Below are 22,059 nucleotides of genomic sequence, written 5' to 3'. Positions count from 1 at the left end.
AGAGTAAATAATTAGTGTGCTATTTTTCAAAGCTCAGTTATTTTTTTAGGTCAGTTTTTAAAGCCAGTCAAGAGAACTCCTCGCACAAAATTCACAGTTGCAAAAAGAGGTGAAATAAGTTCTAAAATGTTAAAAGATGATGCAAATTGATTTTATTTTTTCCATCAAATTAGTATCATGAAATTAGTGGGCAATTCATAAGATTTAGGTGTCCAAAAATGAAAAAAAAAATTCCAAACCCACTTTGGGGTCCGGCTAATTGCTTCAGACTAATTGGATGTCTCGAGATTCTAAAGGCACCCTAAGTTTTAAAGTGAGAAGGAATTATGAAAGAAACATGGAGATATGAAATCCCATATTTTGAGATATGGAACCTGATGGTGGACAATCCATAAATACAATCTATTCAAGAAATACAAGTAATTTATAAAATTTGATGCTTATCTATAAAATGTGACACTAAGTATAGAGGAAAAATTGTTCAATTAAAGACTAATCCGACTAGTAATCCAACTAGTTGAATATCCTATAGATGATATAGACTTATGTGCTATAGGCTTCAAATAGATTGTAAATACTATGATCCTTCCTAATTATAAAGATGTTGATTCATTTGCAAAATTTGGAAAATCAACGCCAAATGGAAGAACATTCAAATTAAAAGGAGGCTAGTATAAGGAGAGACAGCGATAATGTATGGAACAGAGAAGGAGCTACTAAAGGAATGAAAAGAAACCAATTTGCAAATGAGGTAAGACACTGTTGAACAATAAAGGGAACCTATGCAATCATAAAGGGAACTCCTGCTACGTATGAAGGGAAAAATCATGCAAGGGGCAGAGAAGCCGTGGCAAGGATAGGCAGCCGTAGTAGGGAAGTGCTCACAGCATAGAACAAGAGGAGCTCAAGGATGTTAAAGAGCAGACATAATGTGAAACAGGAAAGTTTAGAGAGACTAAGACGAGAAAAGCATGAAAGAACTCACATTATAAAGCCACAACATCAGAAGAAGCTCCACACACCAGTCATAGCGGATCATGCATTTGAAGGAGTAGCAACTCATCACAAGGAAAAGATTGAGCGCCAAATAACAACAACCCACAACAAATGTTGTAGCTACAAAATGAAGATGCCTAATAAGACATCCACAGCTAAAACAAGTAGACAAGAAGAGAAATATCCCATATTGGTGCTATGGGAAGCTTTTTACCAATTTAAATACTCAAACACACAATGGTCATTGCGTCTTAAAGACACATAACTTTTGGAAGCCGAGTGTGGCAAGGTGGGCCCTCCTTGCATGCTAGTGAGGAAGACAACTAGTAAGGTGCTTGGCCTATAATTTTAAATGAGCATGCAAATTGAGGTTCCTGCCAAAAAAATCCAAAATCTGGCTAGTTGCTACCTTGCTAGCCAAAAAATCCCAATTTTTTCAGTTAGCGACATAGCGAATCGCCAAAAAACTCAAAAATTTGACGAAGGCAAAATGAGCACGTGGGTCTCGCATGTAGTTGCAAATGATGAATCAGGTAGTGCTAAGTGGTAGCTAGCAGGATGAGTTAGTGATGATGCAGATGTCTCAGATCCACCAGATTATGCCACATGGCAAATCAGAGGGTAGTCGCTATGTCACGATGAGAAAGTTGCTCAAGAAATAACATAGCAACATAGCGACACAATAGAAAGATGACATGTGGCAATGACATGGTGGTAAGGTGGACTAGTCCAACGATGACACATGGTGAAGGTTCCTAGTGTGGCATGCTTCCTGAGGTGCCAACGTGGTACCCAGTTGGCAGAGATTGATGATGAAGTAGCAATGAGCCAATCATGTGATGACACATGGCAAATTGGTCAAATAGAGTTGACCCAAAATGGAAGATAGGGCCAAAAAATAAAATGTTTTTTTAAATTTTTGTAATCTTCCCTAAAATCGAGTGCAGTCAGGTTTTAAATAAAACTAGAGATTATTTGTATAGTCAAACTATAGTAAAAGGAATAAATTTTTGCAATTTTGAATGGAGCCATGGAGCAGAGGCCTAATTTTCAAACGACCATAACTGGAGCAATTTTCAACCAAAATGGGTGCTCCAATATACCACCAAAACTAGAACAAGATGAACTTTCTAAATATGAGTTCAAATTGTGCACAGGTCTTGACTAGATCATGTCATAAGCCATTTTTTTTATTCCCAGGGCCTTCTTAGCGAAATGAGTAGATTTGATCATTGAGCATTAGAGTTGGTTGTGGGGCAGATTTGAAAACCTTTTGAAGCCTGAATATGAAAAAAATAATCTAGAAAAGGTTACATTGGCTTCTTTAAATCACTTTTCAACTGATTTTTACTTTTACCATGAATTTACTTTGACATAAGAAATCAGTTATGATGGTGAATCAAATATCTGAGATTCTTTATGCTTTTAAGAGCTAGAATCATGGGGATTTGATAAGCAGTTGTAGAGAGAAGGTAGAGAGAGGTGTTTTCATCTTCTTGGAAAGGATTTCTAAAGGGACACATGTCATTTGCATAATGAATCCGAGAATTTCTTCCTTTCTATTTATGCTTTCTTCTTCTCTTTTGTAAGGGTTGGAAATATTGGAAAGTTTATCTGGTATGAAGATAGTTAGTAGAATTGGCACTGGAATTGACAAATTTTGAATGGAAGACCTGGGATGTGCTGGTTCTAGACCATGAAGCTTTACTTTTGCTATGATACACCCTTCCCATCTCATCAGCTTCTCATTCTCACCATTTTATCTCTTGTATGAATAGCATTAGGAAGGTTAATATAGATAGTTCAGATTTATTAGATGTTTTTATATTTTCATCTCATGCATATGAATGTATAGTTTCAAGGAAATTAATACAAAGAATAGCAAGTTAAGTTTTAGTTGAATCTTGTCTCCTTTATCAGCAATCTTCAATGTTTTATAATCTTTGACAAAGAGCTTAGGTTGTAGTTGCAATCCTTTAAGGCTGTATGTTATTTCATTGTTGCCTATAACTCAAAGGGTTATGTAAATGCTTTAGGGAAATCAACAGGGTTGTAAGGTTACTGATGGGGATATCATGTAAGAATGAGGTTTAGATTGAGCATAGATGTCTATTTACAAGTTAAATAAATAGATCATATATCTGAAGATACGAATGTGTCCCAGATATCCATATGTGTGTTTTTGATTCATGGATTTGCCCAATGGATTAGGCATTGGTCAGCTATGGGATCATTAGGTCTTATTGCTTCATATTTGAGGTTTTTTTGAATCAACATGATTAATCAAATGTGTTTTCCCCCTTTCATGTTGAAGAACGTAAATGTGATGCCATCACTTAACTTATGAACTCCATGGTTTTGCATTTTGTTACTGCAGATTTATGTCATTTCATAAGTCATTAAGAGATATAAGGGCTTTTATCTACTTTGTTAGATTCACGAATATGTTTTTGCATTGGTACCATATTGATTGAATCTAAGGTCCACCCGTCTAGGTTTTGCAGAGCCTAAAGTAAAGAAGGGTCATACCTTATAGTTAGCTCAGTGTCTGAAATGATGTGTTGATGATGGGAGTTAGCTGCCCCTAAATGCATCATATTCTCATCAAGGTAATTGAAAACCCTCCAGCATTTTCAAACACCAAAAAAATGGTGACTCTGTTGGGGAATGTATTGAATCTATGTGATGGACAAACCTTGAGAATTTAAAGAAGATTCAATACATCAGAAAGAAATTGCTATAGCAGTGGGGTTGTGAGGTGTTTTCCATATCTCTACTAAATTTCATGCACCCTAGTAAGTTTTATCCCTTTACAACATTATGTTGTGAGACCTGGAGTTAAATTGTGTTTTATGAATGCTATAAGTTTGTATTCAATTAGTTTAGTCTCTACAAGTGTTGTTATAAAGTTTCAAAGTCAAAGGATTGATCGGTATCTTCTTCTCTTTTCAAAATATTTGAGGATTTGCAAATTTATTTTATACTGAAAGTCTGGTTTGGAATTAGATCAGTAATAATTTGTGTTACAAAATCTTTTCTCACAATTGTGAGTGGTGACTCTATCTCTACAACTAGTGTCATTTGATTGTATGTATATTTTGTTGAGGGCTTTCAGTACCTTGTTGGACAGATCTGAATTTGTTGATTGAAATTTTGTTTGAAAAGAGAAGTGTAATTTTGATCTGATGGTGTTGAGAGAGTTATATTTCATCTCTGTATAGAGGTTTCAATTTCAAGATAAATCTGAAGAGGGTTTCTTCTATCTGCTGTTGTTTCAAATCAGTTCGCAATTCTATTCAAATCTAATGCAATTCATGTCTCACTTAATGTGAGTGGCGACTCAAAATTAATCTCTGTACCAGTGCAATTTTGTGCATGAGTTGTGATTAGTTTCTATAGGAGAAGAGCCAATTTGAAGAGGTTGAAACATCTTAAATGGTTGCAAGATTTATGGTGTGTTGATTCAAAAGGCTCAGTAAGGATTTGATAAAATTTTGGGTCTGCTATTGTAAAAGGTAGGCAAAGAACTTTCTGCCATCTAGATCTTGAGGTATTCTCATTTTCATGTTTTTTTTTCGTGAAAATTGATTATGAAAAGTGTATTCTCCATCAAGTGAAGTTTTAGCACTAAGAAGAAGAGAATAGTTTAAAAGATTCCATAAATTTCACTGGATTAGTTTCAGCTGGTTGTATTTAAGTTTGTGAAGTGTGTTTGAAGTTGAGATTGGTAGAAGGGTATAGATCTGTTGTAATCAATGAATACTAAGAGTAATCTTGGTGATTGAGCTTTAAGTTTAAAGAACATTGAGTTTCCCTTCATCAAGTATGCAGTCGATCAGTGAAGTTCCTAGATCCATTTCTACCAAGCGGTATATGCCATTATGTTTTAATGGTATTTATGGTTTCTTGAATGTCATTACTAATGATGATAGAAATAGTTTTCTTAAGTTTAATGGGAACCATATTGTTTCAACTAGTCATCATGTTGAGTTGTTCATTGATTGAATGGGTGACTATGAGATTTCTCATGAGGATGTGCACTTGAAGCTATTTATTCAAACCTTAGAAGGTGATGCTAGAGACTAGTTTTCTTTTTTACCAACACGATCTATTTCATCTTGGAGTGAGTTGCATTCTACCTTCATGGAGAAATTTGGAGAACGAGTAAGCATATCTGATTCTTATGAAAAGTTCTTGAAGATTCACATTGATAGTGATGAACTTGTCCCTCAATTTAACATCAAATTTGTGAGAGTTTTAAATGAAATCCCTAAGAGTTATAGATGTGATGATCAAATGTGTTTGTTTGTTTACTTTAATGCATTTGACAAGAAAATGAACTATCTACTAAGGGATAAAGAACCACATACATTATATTAGGGTTTTATGACTGCTAGGGATATTGAAAATAATTTGAAATATGGATTAACTAGAAGTCATTTTGATAAAAATATGTGCCGGTATAATGTATCTGAAAGAAAGGATGAAGGTGATATTGATGCTTCAATTTCAAATCAGAATATCAACACCCCTGCTGTAAGTTTTAATCAGATTGAAAATTCAGATTAGAATGAATGTACAAGGAAGGTTAGTTCAGTTACAAATGAAGATACATATGTTCTTGATGCTACATCAGTAGGATGTATCTTAGACTTTGATAGCATTGAGCAATGTGATGATATTATAGGTTAATATTTAGCTAAATTAGAGAGTTCTTGTAATGCTGATTATGTGCATGATGATGTTGCTAATGTTTATAGACATGAAGTTGTTGCACCTAAATCTCAGTATTGTGCAAGTGAGGAGGCTGAGAGTTATCTCTTGGATCATGAACTTGATGTTGTTGATCTGACATGTCATGGAGAGATAACATAGGATGAAGAATGTAAGTCACATTTATCTCAGTCACAGTTAGAAGAAAAGAGTTCACGTGTTTCTAATATTTTAGCAGTAGATGGTAAGATGCATTTTCTTGATCAGCAAGATAGGCAAGAAATGAATTCTCTTATTGAGATGTTGCATTATGTTGAGAATGTATTAAAGGTTGAATTGGAAAGACATGCATCTCAATATGGGTATGAAGCAGCTGAAAGTTGTCTTCCAAATGATATAGGTGAAGTTGTTGATCTGACATATTGTAAAGAAGCCTCATGTGAAGACAACGATGATAGTTGTTGCTCGAGTCAAGAAGAGGACATTGTTAGCACATGCTTGTCTTCACATGAGTCTAGTACTGATTGGGAAGAAGAAAGTAATAATGGAAGTGAGTGTTCTTATGCAAAGGAAGGTATGAGTACTGTTTCTAAATCTAAAAATGAAATTCTAGTTCAGAGTTATGTAAGTTAGCTTAAGGTTGAAGGTTGTGAGGAAGATGTGTCTACACTATATGAGGATAAAAGGATTATTTATAAAGATGAATTGATTAGTTGCATAGATGAATGTTTTGAGAATGAGTGCAGTAATCAACAATATATGAATGATTCTAAGGTTGATGCATCAACACCCATTGGTAAGATAAATAATGATAAGATTGCAAGACATTTGAATCACCTACATGAAGATAATGAAAGTAACTTTGATTTATATTCTACATGCTTCATTGATGGAGAAAAAAGTGACTCTACATGTAGTTCTAATCTTTCTTCACTTACTAAAAGTCTCCATGAGGACAAGATGGGTCATGGTTTTAAAGTATACACTAACGCGTTATATGATGAAGATTGTGATGACGACCAATCCATTCTTTGTCAAAATGTTCAAACATGATCTTCACATGGAATTATCAACCCTTTGTTTGAAGAAGATATGGAAGGTTCTAATCTAGTGGAGAATGAGTTTAATAATGATACTTTATCCTACTACTATGAGAGATCAGATCTTTCTTCTCCCGAATGTGATAGTGAATATACTAATCAGCATTTCAATTGTGATCTTGAGGACAAGGTGTTTGATGAGATGGTTATTGAAAATCAACTTGCACCTTGCAATGAATTTTATGATGGACACTCTAATGCGAAGACTAATCTTTTTGCTGATTGTGAAGAACCATTTGAAGATTGTGGATTAGCTTCAATTTCTGATATTGAGGACATGCGTGAGTACAAGTCAGAGTGTTCATTTGAGTATCATTTGGTTATACATAAGGATATACAATTTGAAAGTATGTATGATCCTTTTCCTCAAATTGAGTATGAAGCCTTCATATTCAAAGTTGATGGCATGCATGAGTGATTAAATAAAGGGAAGTTTAAGTTTTAGTCTGATATGTTTGAGCATGCTAATTAGAACTTTCATAATGAGAAAATGTTTGAAGATGAACCTAGTTTTTATATGCATTGTGAAAGTCAAGGTATAGATTCAGTTTTGCTGAGTGCATTGATTCAGAATGATAATTTGATTGGTGAAACTGATAGGATAAGTATTTCTAGTTTACTTAATGAGAATACAGATGAAGATTAGGTATACGACAGAGGTAAATAATTTTGTTGAAGTTTGGTGGCCCGAGGTCATTGTGTGTACATAGTAGTTGTAGTTGTTGTTTGCTTTCAATAAAGTTGTTCAAGAGAAGTTGTCGTGAGTGGTCTACTTCTTCTAGAGATCTAAAATCTTGCCATGCTTGCAAAGGGGCATGCATCCCCAAACAGAGCCACTGTTGGTGCTCAAAATTGCGTTCTCATTTTGAGCATCTATTTGTGATTTTGAGTCAAATCAAGCCCCATAAATGCATATGTACTTGGTTATACTTGTGAGGCCCCTGAGGTGTTTCATGTTTCTAACACCTTCCATTCAGACCGTCCACTTGTTCCATGAGGATAAATTGAGATTTTGAGCCATTTTGTGAAGTCTCGCTTTGAGCTAGTGTCATCTCTGCATTTTCACCTGTGTCAAATAGCGACAAAAGGCCATGTTTGCATCTAAATATCTTGCACCTAGAAATTTTTTGTGATTCACCACATTGGGAGTGTCTAGTGTCCATACCCAAGAACCTATGTTTCAGATTTTAAGTCATTTCAAATTCGTTTGACTAGGTCTTGAATCCCTCAAAGTTAGTCAGTTATTGTTTTCATGCTTTTGCAATTAATTCTGAATTTTGGGAAGCCCTGTTTGATGTGCTATAACTTTTGATCAGTTAAACGACATGCTAAAATTAATTTTGCATTGCATTATAGATGTAAAAGACTTGTTATGTTTCAAGTTTCACCTCATGATGAATTCGTTTGATCAGTTTTCAAACACAATTTCTAAAGTTTTACTAGTGTCAACATTTGAAGATTGATTAGTACCCCTGTTCGTGACATTATAAATCAAGATCCATGATTGGTAAAAAAAAATTGAATTGTACCATTTTGTTTTCCACTAAAAATACTCCAAATGTGTCAGTTTGCAAGTCATGATGAATCTGTATGCACACTTTTCTAGGTTAATTCCATTTGCAAAAATCACTTTTCTTCCATTCTTTCTAGTCAGCAAATCCAAGTAGCTCACTTTGACCACTTACCAAATGTGTTCAGTTATTCATCATGAGCCCAAATTGTAGATTCATACTCAACTTATGACAGAGAATGAACACCCCAGTTTTTGTCTTCCCAAGTGTCCATTTGCCTTGTTTTTGAAGCCAAATCCGAACCCAGTTTATTGCTTTCTGACATGTTTACTTGCAGGTAATTCTGAGAAGGCAACTTTGATAGCGAATATATTTTGACCCAAAATTCTTCATGAGATGAGATTTGATATGGTGCAAGAGTGTAGAGCAAAGAATCAGTGTGCTAGTTTTCAAAGCCCAGTTATTTGTTCGGGTCAATTTTTAAAGCCAGTCAAGCGAACTCATGGCACCAAATTCACAGTTGCAGAAAGAGGTGAAATAAGTTCTAAAATGTTAAAAGATGATGCAAATTGATTGTTTTCTTTTTCCATCAAATTAGTATCATGAAATTAGTGGGCCAGTCATAAGATTCAAGTGTCCGAAAATGAAATTTTTTTAGCCGGACCCACTTTGGGGTCCGACTAATTGCTTCAGACTAATTGGATGTCTCGAGATTCTAAAGGCACCCTAAGTTTTAAAGTGAGAAGGATTTATGAAAGAAACATGGGGATATGAAATCCCATATTTTGAGATATGGAACTTGATGGTGGACGATCTGTAAATACAATCTATTCGAGAAATACAAGTGATCTATAAAATTTGACGCTTATAGGGTATAATTTAGTGGCTAATATTCGTAAATTGGCCAATTTTAGAATTTTTTGGCTAGTAATTTGGCTAATAATTTAAGATTTGATACAACCTAAATCACCATAGTTATATAAAATTCAGTTCTAGAATATTTAAAATCGCTCAATAATTTATTTTATTAAAAAATTTAAACTCATATATTTGCCACAATATTTGTTACATGAATAGATTTGAGTTACCTAAATATAATATATTATTAGAGAAATTAATTTGAACTAACCAATAATTATCATAATTATTAGTTACTTTAGGGATATATCACCAACATTTATTTTTCACTATTGATTTAAAGTATATGTAACGATTCTCATAATATTCCATAAGGTAAAAAAAATGTTCAATTTTGATTTGTAATATTCCATGGTGATTAATGAACTTCCTATTATTATTGAGATTCATCAATATTTTATACCAAAAAAAATTATGATTCAAAAATAATTGCCAATATTAATCATATTTAGAATAAAAAATTGAGAGATTCACCAATAGAAATAATTTTGTTTTTTCAAAATAATGAAAAATTCGCCAATATTTTATATATTTTTTTGGAGGTGGCTTTCTTCAAGTTTACCCTGGATGCTTATCTATAAAACGTGACACTAAGTATAGAGGAAAACTTGTTCAATTAAAGACTAATCTGACTAGTTGAATATCCTATAGGTGATATAGACTTATGTGTTAGAGGCTTCGAATAGATTGTAAATACTATGATCCTTCCTAATTATAAAGATGTTGATTCATTTACAAAATTCGGGTTATCAATGCCAAATGGAAGAACATTCAAATTAAAAGGAGGCCAATATAAGGAGAGATAGTGGCAATGTATGGAACAGAGAAGGAGCCACTGAAGGAATGAAAAGAAACCAATTTGCAAACAAGGTAATCCACTATTGAACAATAAAGGGAACCTACACAATCATAAAGGGAACTCCTACCACATATGAAGGGAAAAATCATGCAAGGGGCAGAGAAGTTGTGGCAAGGATAGGCAGCCATAGTAGGGGAGTGCTCACTGCATAGAACAAGAGGAACTTAGGGACGTTAAAGAGTAGACATAATGTGAAACAGGCGAGTTCAAAGAGACCAAGCTGAGAAAAGCACAAAAGAAATCACATTATAAAGTCGCATCATCGGAAGAAGCTCCACACGCCAGTCATAGCGGATCATGCATTTGAAGGAGTAGAAACTCATTGCAAGGAAAAGACTAAGCACCAAATAACAACAGCCCACACCAAATGTTGTAGCAGTCACACACATGCAATACAAAGGGAGCTCTCAGGCAATAAAAAGGCACCCACACTAGTAAAAGGAGGGAGCTACTTCAAAATGAAGATTCCTAATAAGACATCCACAACTAAAACAAGTAGACAAGAAAAGAAATATCCCACATTGGTGTCGTGGGAAGCCTTTTACCAATTTAAATACTCAAACACATGATGGTCATTGTGTCTTAAAGACACACAACTTTTGGAAGCCGAGTGTGGCAAGGTGGGCCCTCCTCGTGTGTTGACGTGGAAGAAACTTGGTAAGGTGCTTGACCTATAATTTTAAATGAGCATGCAAATTGAGGTTGCCACTAAAAAAATCCAAAATTTGGCTAGTCGCTACCTTGCTAGCGAAGAAATCCTAGGTTTTTTGGCTAGCGACATAGCGAATCATCAAAAAACTTAGAAATTCGGTGAAGGCAAAATGAGCATGTGGGTCCTGCATGTAGTTATAGATGACGAATCAGGTAGGCAGCTGGCAGGATGAGTTAGTGATGATGCAGATGTCTCAAATCCACCAGATTATGCCACGTGGTAGATCAGAGGGTAGTCGCTATGTCGCGATGAGAAAGTTGCTCGAGAAATAACATAGTGACATAGTGACACAATAGAAAGATGACACATGGCAATGACATGGCGGTAAGGTGGACTAGTCTGATGGTGAAATGTGGTGAGGTTTCCTGACATGGCACCCAGTTGGAAGAGATTGATGATGAAGCGACAATGAGCCAATCATGTGATGACACGTGGCAACTCAGAAAAACAGAGTTGACCCGAAATGGAAGATAGGGGCAAAAAATAAAATGTTTTTTTTAAATTTTTGGAATCTTCCCTAAAATCACATGCAGTCAGGTTTTAATTAAAATTGGAGATTATTTGTATAGTCAAACTATAGTAAAAGGATTTTTTTTTGCAATTTTGAATGGAGCCATAGAGCAGAGGCTTGATTTTCAAATAGCCATAACTAAAGCAATTTTTAACCAAAATGGGCACTCCAATATACCATTGGAACCAAAATGAGATGAGCTTTCCGAATATGGGATCAAATTATGAATAGGTCTTCACCAATTTGTGTTATAAGCCATTTTTTGATTCTTAGGGCCTTCTCAGCAGAATGAGTAGATTTGATCATTGAGCATCAGAGTTGGTTATGGGGTAGATTTGAAAACCTTTTAAAGCCTAAATATGGAGAAAATAATCTGGAAAAGGTTACATTGGCTTCTTGAACTCACTTTTCAACTAATTTTTACTTTTACCGTGAATTTACTTTGACATTAGAAATTAGTTATGATGGTGAATCAAATATCTAAGATTCTTTATGCTTTTAAGAGCCAAAATCATGGGGATTTGATAAGCAGTTATAGAGAGAAGGTAGAGAGAGGCATTTTCATATTCTTGGAAAGGAGTTCTGAAGGGACACATTTCATTTTCATAATGAATCCGAGAATTTCTTCCTTTATATTTATGCTTTCTTCTTCTCTTATGTAAGGGTTGGAAATATTGGAAAGTTTCTCTAGTATGAAGATAGTTAGTAGAACTGGCACTAGAATTGATGAATTCTGAAGAGAAGACCTAGGATGTGCTGGTTCCAGACCATGAAGCTTTGCTTTGGTTATGATACCCCCTTCCCATCCCATCAGCTTCTCATTCTCGCCATTTTCTCTCTTCTATGAACGCCATTAGGAAGGTTAATACAGATAGTTCAGATCTATTAGATGTTTTCATGTTTTCATCTCATGCATATGAATGTATAGTTTCAAGGAAATTAATACAAAGAATAGCAGGTTGAGTTTCAGTTGAATCTTGTCTCCTTTATTAGAAATCTTCAATGTTTTATAATCTTTGACAAAGAGCTTAGGTTGTAGTTGCAGTCCTTTAAGGTTGTATGTTATTTCAAATTTGCCTATAACCCAAAGGGTTATGTAAATGCTTAGGGGAAATCAATAGGTTTGTAAGGTTACTGATGGGGATATCATGTAAGAATGAGGTTTAGATTGAGCATAGATGTCTATTTACAAGTTAAATAGATAGATCAGATATCTGAAGATACGAATGTGTCCCAGATATCCGTATGCATTTTTTTGATTCATGGATTTGCACAATGGATTAGGCACTGGTCAGCTATGGGATCATTAGGTCTTATTGCTTCATATTTGAGGTTTTGTTGAATCAACATTATTAATCAAACATGTTTTCCCCCTTTCATGTTGAAGAACCTAAGTGTGATTCCCTCACTCAGCTTATGAACTCCATGGTTTTGCATTTAGCTATTGTAGATTTATTTCATTTCATAAGTCATTAGGAGATATAAGGGCTTTTATCTGCTTTGTCAGATTCATGAATATGTTTTTGCACTGGTACCATATTCATTGAATTTGAGGTCCACCTACCTAGGTTTTGCAAGGCTTGAAATGAAGAAGGGTCATGCCTTATAGTTGGCCTGGTGTATGAAATGATGTGTTGAAGATGGGGGTTAGCTGCCCCTAAATGCGTCATATTCTCATCGGGGTAATTGAAAACCCTCCAGCATTTTCAAACACCAACAGGATCTATTGACTTCTCTTTGAGTCTGTTGGCTAGAATTTTTTTTTCTTCTTCAATCATGGCTTTTTCTTGGATAGCTTTATTCTTTTTTTCAATTACCTCACATAGTAGTATAGCTTGTGATTCTTGTTCTAACTTGAGATTTCTGATTTCCTCAGGTTGTGCTCTATTCCTTTCCATTAGATTTGCAACTGTTGCATCTAATTAATTGGAGTCACCATTTGCAAATAGCTTAGTCATGTCTATATCTTTGTATTGTGTGTCATTCTCTACAACAACAATCTCTTTCCTTCTCTTCAAGGAATTCTTTAGGTCTTCTCTTGTTTGATTCAATTGATGGAGTATGAGATGTATTTCAATCTCCTAGTTCTCAATAGTCTTTCCCAACTTGTAGACTTCCATTTCAAGATCTTTCCTCAAAGTTGAAAAGGTTCTCTTTCAAAAAACAAGGATCTGATACCAATTATTGGAATTACAATAGGAAAGGTAAACTTTTGAGGGGGGTTGACGGGGTGAATTAGTAGTTTAAACTTGGACCCATAAAAATTTCACCACACATCCATCTAATACATTCAATGAGTAAATTGAAATAACATGTAAAGCATATACATCTAAATCATGAAAACATGTAAGCATTCACACACATAACACTAGATATGATTACTTGGAAACCCTCCAAGTGAGAAGGTAAAAATGGGGTGGGGATGACACCCACAAATATTTACTACTACAATAATAAAATGTATCCAATGAAGGTTACAATGTTTTGACTATAAAATATGATCTACCCTGTGAAAGGTATGCCTTGCTAAAGGCTTACAAAGACTATTAGGTCTCACCTTGTTAGAGGATTTCAACACCCTATTAGAAGTGTGCCTTGTTAGAAAACTTCAACTTACAAATTAGTAAGCACCCTATTAAAGGATATCATCTGGTTTGTTAGGATTAGTCTGTTAAGAGATTTGACTAAAATTACTTATTAAAATGTCTCAACATAGATCATGCGGTTAGTACTTTCTTGCCTGATAACAAATCACCTCTAAACAATGTCTTCTTGATCCTTCTCGATTAAATGTCTCAATGCTATATCCTTTACTATATCCTCTACTCTTCTCTAACTAATTCTACAATTCACTCTTTCTTCATGACTTCTAAGTCACCATGAATATTCTACATGCAAACTATCTTCTTTTCTCCTTCAATTCTCATTCATCCATCCATAAAGATTTTAGGGCTTTGTCCTCCTTAAGAAGACTTTTTTGTCTTAGGTTTAGGTATGAATCTATGGCTGAGATTCATCTACTTTTCCACTTAATCCTTCCCATTTTCTAATTGGTTGCATGTAATTGCATAGGGAATCCAAATAGAGATTTGTTCTTATCTCCAAAATATTGAAATACAATCTTAAGTTGGCTTAAAATGGTTTACATAGTTGTTCATGCCATTACAAAAAAATATGTCAAAACTATCTTACTTGGTGTTTGAAGTATATGATGCTTAGCACACACTATTCTTTATACTATGACTCAAAACCTACATTACTTAGCATCCACTGCTTACTTGGCTCCTGAATCAATTGGCTTGGTCTATTTGCTAGGCACTTGAGTGACTTGGTACATGAGTGGCTCAAAACTCATTGTGACTCAGCATGGTCTAATATTTACATGTTGTGCTTAGCATGTATTACTAGTTTAGTATGAACTAAGTAAATGGCTTAAGTGTGTTGACACTCACTTGTCAAAATCAATCCGAAATCAACACATTCATTAAAATTCATCAACACTTTCATCATCAAACAATTTTTTTAACATTCATTTCTTCTTTTGTTTTTTCTTTTGTTGAAGATAAAAGCTAACGGTCACATCGTGGCTATCTTTGGCATTCTCCTATGACTCTTATGGTTTTGATCTTATGACATGAGGCTTCCTCTTCTTTTTTTGGGAAGGCAATAAGAAATAAATGGGTTTAATTCTAAATTTTTTTTCTAATGTTATAAGTATTTCATTAATCTAAAGAACATAATAGGGATTTTCCTTTACTTGATAGTGCCACATCATATACTCTCACATTTTATTTAGCCCCAACCTCAACCTGCTCAACACTGACATTACGCTCCACATACTAAAAAATTATCACATAAAAGTTACACCAATTAAAATTTAAGATGTTAAACTTGATTAATAATTACATGATTAATTTTCAATAGAAATTGAATATGTACCTATATCATTGTGTTGCACATAAAGGTCTTTGTCATGTGTAGGATCTGTGCCTTCATGATCATGAGTAAGATCTATGTCGAGAGTAGTAGGTTGCAGTGAAATGTCATGCATGCATTGTTATCATTGTTCAAAATTAACATCAAATAGATTATTTCTCATGAAGTTATCAAGTACTATTATTATTCATTAGGCTTATTTACCTATGTGTGATCTAGTGCCCTAGTATCTTCTACATCTATTTGGCCACTTGAATCCATGTGGTGGTGGGAAACCACATCTTTATAGCCTTTCTTGAAGCCAATTTGTTTGTCCTTTTTTGTGGGTGCTACATTGAATTCAATGTCCTACATTTTTTGCATAATATCATCAATATAGAATGTATTTCTTATTTTTAATTATATATATATATAATCGATATCAAATTTCATTTATTGCTACTTACAAGGCATGATTGAACTTTCATATATCCACTAGAGCCAAGATGGTGTTGACCAACCTTCTCTTTCCTAGCTTTTGTCGCCTTTGATGTGTCTTGAAACCTGTATATGTAAACTTTGAAATATGTTAGATTCAATCAAATTCAAATGGATAAAATTTAATTTGAAAGATATGTATAACAGATACCATATGTATTTACCCATAAGAAAGTAGTTGTAAGTTTATTGATATCTTAGAACATCATAGAGAAAAACAACCGTACAACCACATGATGGACATACATAGTGTGGAAGTATATTTTAATATATTTTTTGGATGTAATTTTGACCATTAAAGAAAAACATAAGGCACATTTACATGAGAATTTAAAATATCAATAACTTTTACCCTTTTTATGTGTATGCCCCTTATTGAGCTACTTTTGTAAACATGCACATTTTGTATTTTTGTAACATCACAATTTTTTTAAACTAAATTGCTAGTATTTCTTTTTATGCCCAAAGGAGAAAATTCTATGGTGAAAACTTATTGTAGAAAATGGGGATCTCTCAGACATATTCTCAATATCTCTAGAAGGATATGCGTACACAAAACTTTCCTAAACTTTTTGAATGGTGAGATTTCATGTTTGGATGACAAATTGGACATGCAAATTTTCCCTTTGCGTGAAGACCTAAAAAATCATGTATGATTGGATGACATGTGTACTATAAGATTCATATTTACAACTATCACATACAACAAAAAATATGCATTAATAATTTTACACACCACAAAAATGTGTTAGTCCAAGGGCATCATGTATTGTCTATACAAGCATTGCACAGAATTGAAATTGCCTTTTACCAATTGGTCTAGAGATGTCATACATAGTGACCCCATTCTATAACTCCAAAAACTTGTCAATCAAGGGCTCAATATATACATTCATATCTTTCACTTGGTACTTACCTAGTTGAATGAACATAAACAAAACATCATTATTACAGCCATTTTGATAAAATGTTTATAAATTAATTTAGATGACTATTAAGTGGAAAAATACTTGGTACACTCATTGCAAACATTATGTGTTCCCTCTTTATAGACATCCAAGGAGGAATTTTATTGTTAATAACAAAAATAGGCTAGACTGAGTAAACATATCTCATCTCTCCAAATGGATTGACATCGTTTGTTGCCAATGAAAGCTTCAAATTATAAGGTTCTTCTTTAAATATTAACCACCTATCTTCTATGTCCTTAAATGTAGAACCATCTAAAGGCATTCACATAATGTCATCTTGACTTCTATTGTGTGCCTGGTAATCCATAAATTGTGCCAAGCTAGTACACCTGAATAATCCTTATAGATGTGGAATAATGGGAATGTACCAAAGAACCTTGCGAGACACCTCTTTAATAATTTGATTTGATTAATATCTACTAATGTGACAATCAGGGCATTCTGTTGTAAATTCAAGTTGTTTATGTTATATAATATGATCATTGAAACATGCATGTATTATTTGATATTCCATTCCAATATCTTTCATAATGGTTGATAATTCTCAATCAAATTGAGGTAGAATGTTTGATGGTGGTAACAAACACTTACTTATCACCCTATAGAAAAGTATTGTTATTAATATAAAGAAAATTAATGAAATACTAACATAGAAGATGACAAAAATGACACTATACCTTATCATACGTGAGATTGCTACATTGGATATACCATTCATAACCTTGAACTTTACCAACAACAATACAATAGAGAGAAGTGTTGTTTATGAGCCTTGGTACAAGGACTCGTATGATTTTTCAATTATAGGTATATCAAGGTTCTCTTCATCATCATAATTAGATGTACAACTATCATTGTCTGCATCATCTTCATCAATTGCATCAGTTGCGCTAGTAAAATCTTCTTCAATCCTATTCTCTAGCACATTATCAGTTGCACCAATACCAACATCTTCAATTGTGTCATTTTCCTTAGGATCATCTTCTTCTAGGGGAGCATTACCTTTTTCTTCAATATTCACACCTCCGTGTTCCACCAATTTGTAATTTACATTCACTAAAGGACGAAAATCCTTTTCCCCTTCAATGTGATCATGTTGCCTACAATGTCTCTGAGTTGTTGTGATTAGAATTATTTGATTCTTTAAACCCTTGTATTTTTTGCAAGGACAATAATATTTTCCATCACTCTTTCTTTTGAATTGAGACCACAATCTATCAATTTTTACCTTATTTTGTTCTGGGTTCATATTGTTAGGCATGGACTTTCTTCACAAGCAAATATTTAGGTTACAAAATTATATCAAATATAACATTACAAGAATTAGTAGTATCTTGTATATAATTGATAATAATAAAATAATAAAATATTACTATCTCTTATATAAAGACGGTATCTAAAAAAATTAAATGAATTATACAATATAAATATTGGCATTGATCAAGAAATATTGGGGGTGGGATAAACTTGACTTTCTCACATGCATGGCATACAACCAAGGTCTTCCCAAAAAAAGGTAATTTTGTCACTTAGGTTTGCACCCTTGTCCAAAGCCTATGCATGAGGACAACCTAGTGAAACATGGAAACAACCTCCCAAGCTGTGGAACTTGAACTATGATATTGAGTCTCTAGAGAAGGCTGACTTCCTCTTACTATCAAGATGCACCTAACTACTCTTGGAGAGGAAAAGGGAGAAGGAGAGCATGAAAGAAAATCTACCTAATCTAATCTAAAGAGGCGATGCACCAAAATAGAGTGTTCAGACCAAACTCTGCCCATATATGCACTATTGAACTAGAATGAAATTAAGGATATATACATTCAGACTTGCTTTAATCTAATAATCACATGCAGATCAGAAGACCAAGATGAATGACACAAGGAAAGAGAGATTCTCTTATATTATCATTCATAGGCCAAGGAGATATAGTCATGCAAATCATAGATCTCTACAAAACACCAGTTAGAGGAAAAGAGTCCTTGCACTTTCATACCAATGGCTGAAGGAGATAAGACAGAAAATGATGTAGTTCAGAGGCACAGGGAATTTTACACTAAAATTGCAAAGCAACAACAGAGAAAGGTCAACCCTATAGAATTCATAAAATTTTTCCTTTATAGTGCAGACATAACTGAGATGTCTTCTAACTATAGTTACTTCACAACTACCTGCCATTAAGTCCTGCAAGGAACAATCATGGAGAAAATCTGATCTAGATACATATCCAAATGCAATGATATCTGATCTTGGTTGGAACGGGGCCCCGAGAAGATGGAAACATCACCATAACTATGCTCTAATCAGGTAGATAGATAGATCAGGGTGGTAGAGTGTTCTTCTTTGTTTCGCATTTACTCCAGGGTGGTTGAAATCGATCATGAAGATCAGATTCATGCAAAACCCTTGATTTCCCCTGTCTCTGTCTCATGAATCAGCAAGGTTGACAAATCCACCTATCTTGGCATAGGGATGAGCCACGTGGACCAATATTCTTTTATCTTTTTTCCATCTTGCAAAGTCTCCCCAAGTTGACCATGTCTTTTAACCAACCACGCCAGCTCAACCCTGGTTGTGGTGATCTTGCTAAAACCTTGACCGTGGCAATTATGCTAACCGCTATCATTAACTGTCAATGTTTCTTGAGCCACTGGGACACATGTCATCGAGGCACTATGTCACTATGCGTATCCTTTGAACACTTTCCCATGGTGAGATAGAACCCACTATCTATATCCTTAGATCTGACGATCGTGAAGACTCACCATATTATCGTGCTATGCCCTTAAAACTTCTAGGCCCATGAAATAGCTTACAACACCTGGCATCCAACTTGGCCTGAACTAGTACCATCCCTACAATTTCATAACACATGGCCCCACCCTACTACGTGTCGCTGAGGTGCTATGTCGCTTTGGCTAATATTCTCGCAACTTTCCATAGTGATATAGCACCCACCCTTGATCTCCACGAGATCAACAATCATGGAAAATCCTCATAATACTGCTCTTGCCTCCATAAAGCTTCTGGTCTATGAATCCACTTGGCAACCACCTAGCACAACTTGGCATCCTCATCTTGGCAAGATCTAGCCCCACTGATCTAGGTGGCACAATGGTGCTATGTCTCTATGGGTAACATCCTCACAGCTTTTCATAGTGAGATAGCGCCTATCGTGGATTTTCTTTAGATCTACGGTGATCAACAAAATTGTACAACTGCACACCGAGTTGGCTGAATGGACCAATGAAAAACCACCATTGTACTATGACCCACCTAACAACTACCACTGAGGACGAGCCATAATATCACTTTGGAGAAAGGTGAGCCCATTACGTCATCTGTGCCATGCATCATTGATGCACTATGTTGCTATGGATAATGTCCTCGCAGCTTCCCATAGAAAGATAGCACCAGCCGTTGATTTTTTGAGATTTGGTGGCGAGCAAGATGGATTTGACCTATCAATATACTGACCAATAGAAATTGGCCACATGCCAACCTCTCTAACAAATCTCGTTTGTGGCCCACCAAGTGAAGCAGGACCCACATTCCACACAGTCATACCTTAGCCAATGAAAAGATTGATCAACTTCCAATGTGTACCAAATTTCATCATTGATATCTGACGAGGCATACATGGGACCCATCTTGTCATTGTAGTATGATTTTTTGTCTGGGCGCTATGTCGCTAACGACGAGGAACACCAATTTTTTGATAGCACCATAGCGCCCACCATTGATCTATCAAAACTCAGCATTGAAGAAATAGCAAGGAAAGGGAGGACCCACCTGACATGTGGCAAGAAGGTGCTATGTCACTATGGCAAAATAATGTGCAACTTTCCATAGTGACATAGTGCCAACTGTTGATCTAGATTGATCCAATGATGAGAAACTCGCAGGCCCGCAGAAATAAATCATAAGGTCTGATCATTTAATTTTTTTGATATTCTTGGGGATGTTTAAAATAATATTAAACCAGGAAATGACAGTTGGGTGGATAGTATTTAAAATTCAAATATTTGGCAGGGGGCACAATATGTAACATTTCTAGCGACTCACAGGGGATGCTAGCCCGCTATGCATAAGACCAATGGCTCAAAGCATCCATTGGGCTATAGAGTCAAAAAGATGTGATTCCTGTACATTGTGAAACCCTAACCCCACCTCTAAGAGGAAAACCCTGAAACCCTTATCTCTGCAACTAGAACTGGAGACCAAAAACCTCCTTCCTGCAACCTTCAAAATTTAAAAACTTGTTGTCTCGCAAAGACAATCCTGTTCTTGTACACTTCTTGGAAAAGTAGGGAACAAACTGGAAATGAAACTAAGCTAACTATGTACATGGAATCTTAAACCCTCAGAAACATGGCTTGAGATAAATCCCATTAATTGGGATGGGCAAAATTTCACCACTAGGCCTGCTTAACTGAAAATCATTGGCCTACTTGCAACTGACAATCAGATAGGGACCACTCCATAATGAATCGAACTTTGAGTGTCTTCCTAGTTTTTCCCTATCTGCATCTCATTTCAAAAAAAAATCTCCCTCCCTAAAGATTCTGGCCCTAGCCTTCTTGTCAAAACTCTTTTTTACTTGCTGCTGGTGTGTCTCTAGGATTTGCATGGCTTTACTTCTCTTCTCTTCTAGCTCCATCAGCTCTGTCATCCTTACTGTCATGGCATAATCTTCAATCAACTCCAGCTGATGAGCTAGCTCTAGGGATGGGAACTCTAATGAAATTGGAAGCCTTGCTTCTCTGAAATAGACTAGCACAAATGGTGAATTCCCTATTGACATTTTAGGCATTATTCTATCAGCCCATAGTGTTGTCCTCAGTTTCTTATGCCAACACCTCTGGTTATCTTCTATTGTCCTTTTCATGATCCTGATCAGGTTCTTGTTGGATGACTCAACCAGGCCATTACCTTAAGGATAGTAATTTGAGGATGTGCTCAAATAGATAATATGATCCACTACCCATGCAGAAATTTGAGCTCCAACAAAAGACTTTGCGTTATCTGAAATAATGGTTGAAGGGGCACCAAACTTGGTCACAATTCCATCAAGGAACTCAACAATTGAAGATTTAGCGGCATCCTTCAATGCAACTTCCTCTATCGATCTGGTGAAGTAATCTGTAGCAGCTAGAATCCACTTGTGACTAGAACTAGAGGAAAGATTGATATGACCTATGTAATCCAATCCCCATTGAGAAAAAGGCTGGTCCACCTAAATGGGATGAAGGGGAAGAGCTGCAAGTCTTTTTTTGCCAGAGAAGAAGGCACATTTTTCACACTTCCTCACATACTTATGAAAATCATGAAACAAAGATGGCCAATAATAACTAG

This window comes from Cupressus sempervirens, chromosome 4 (assembly GCF_028749045.1).
Source record: "Cupressus sempervirens isolate cs-2001-9-10 chromosome 4, ASM2874904v1, whole genome shotgun sequence".
Taxonomy (NCBI): domain Eukaryota; kingdom Viridiplantae; phylum Streptophyta; class Pinopsida; order Cupressales; family Cupressaceae; genus Cupressus; species Cupressus sempervirens.
This window is presented reverse-complemented; position numbering follows the sequence as displayed.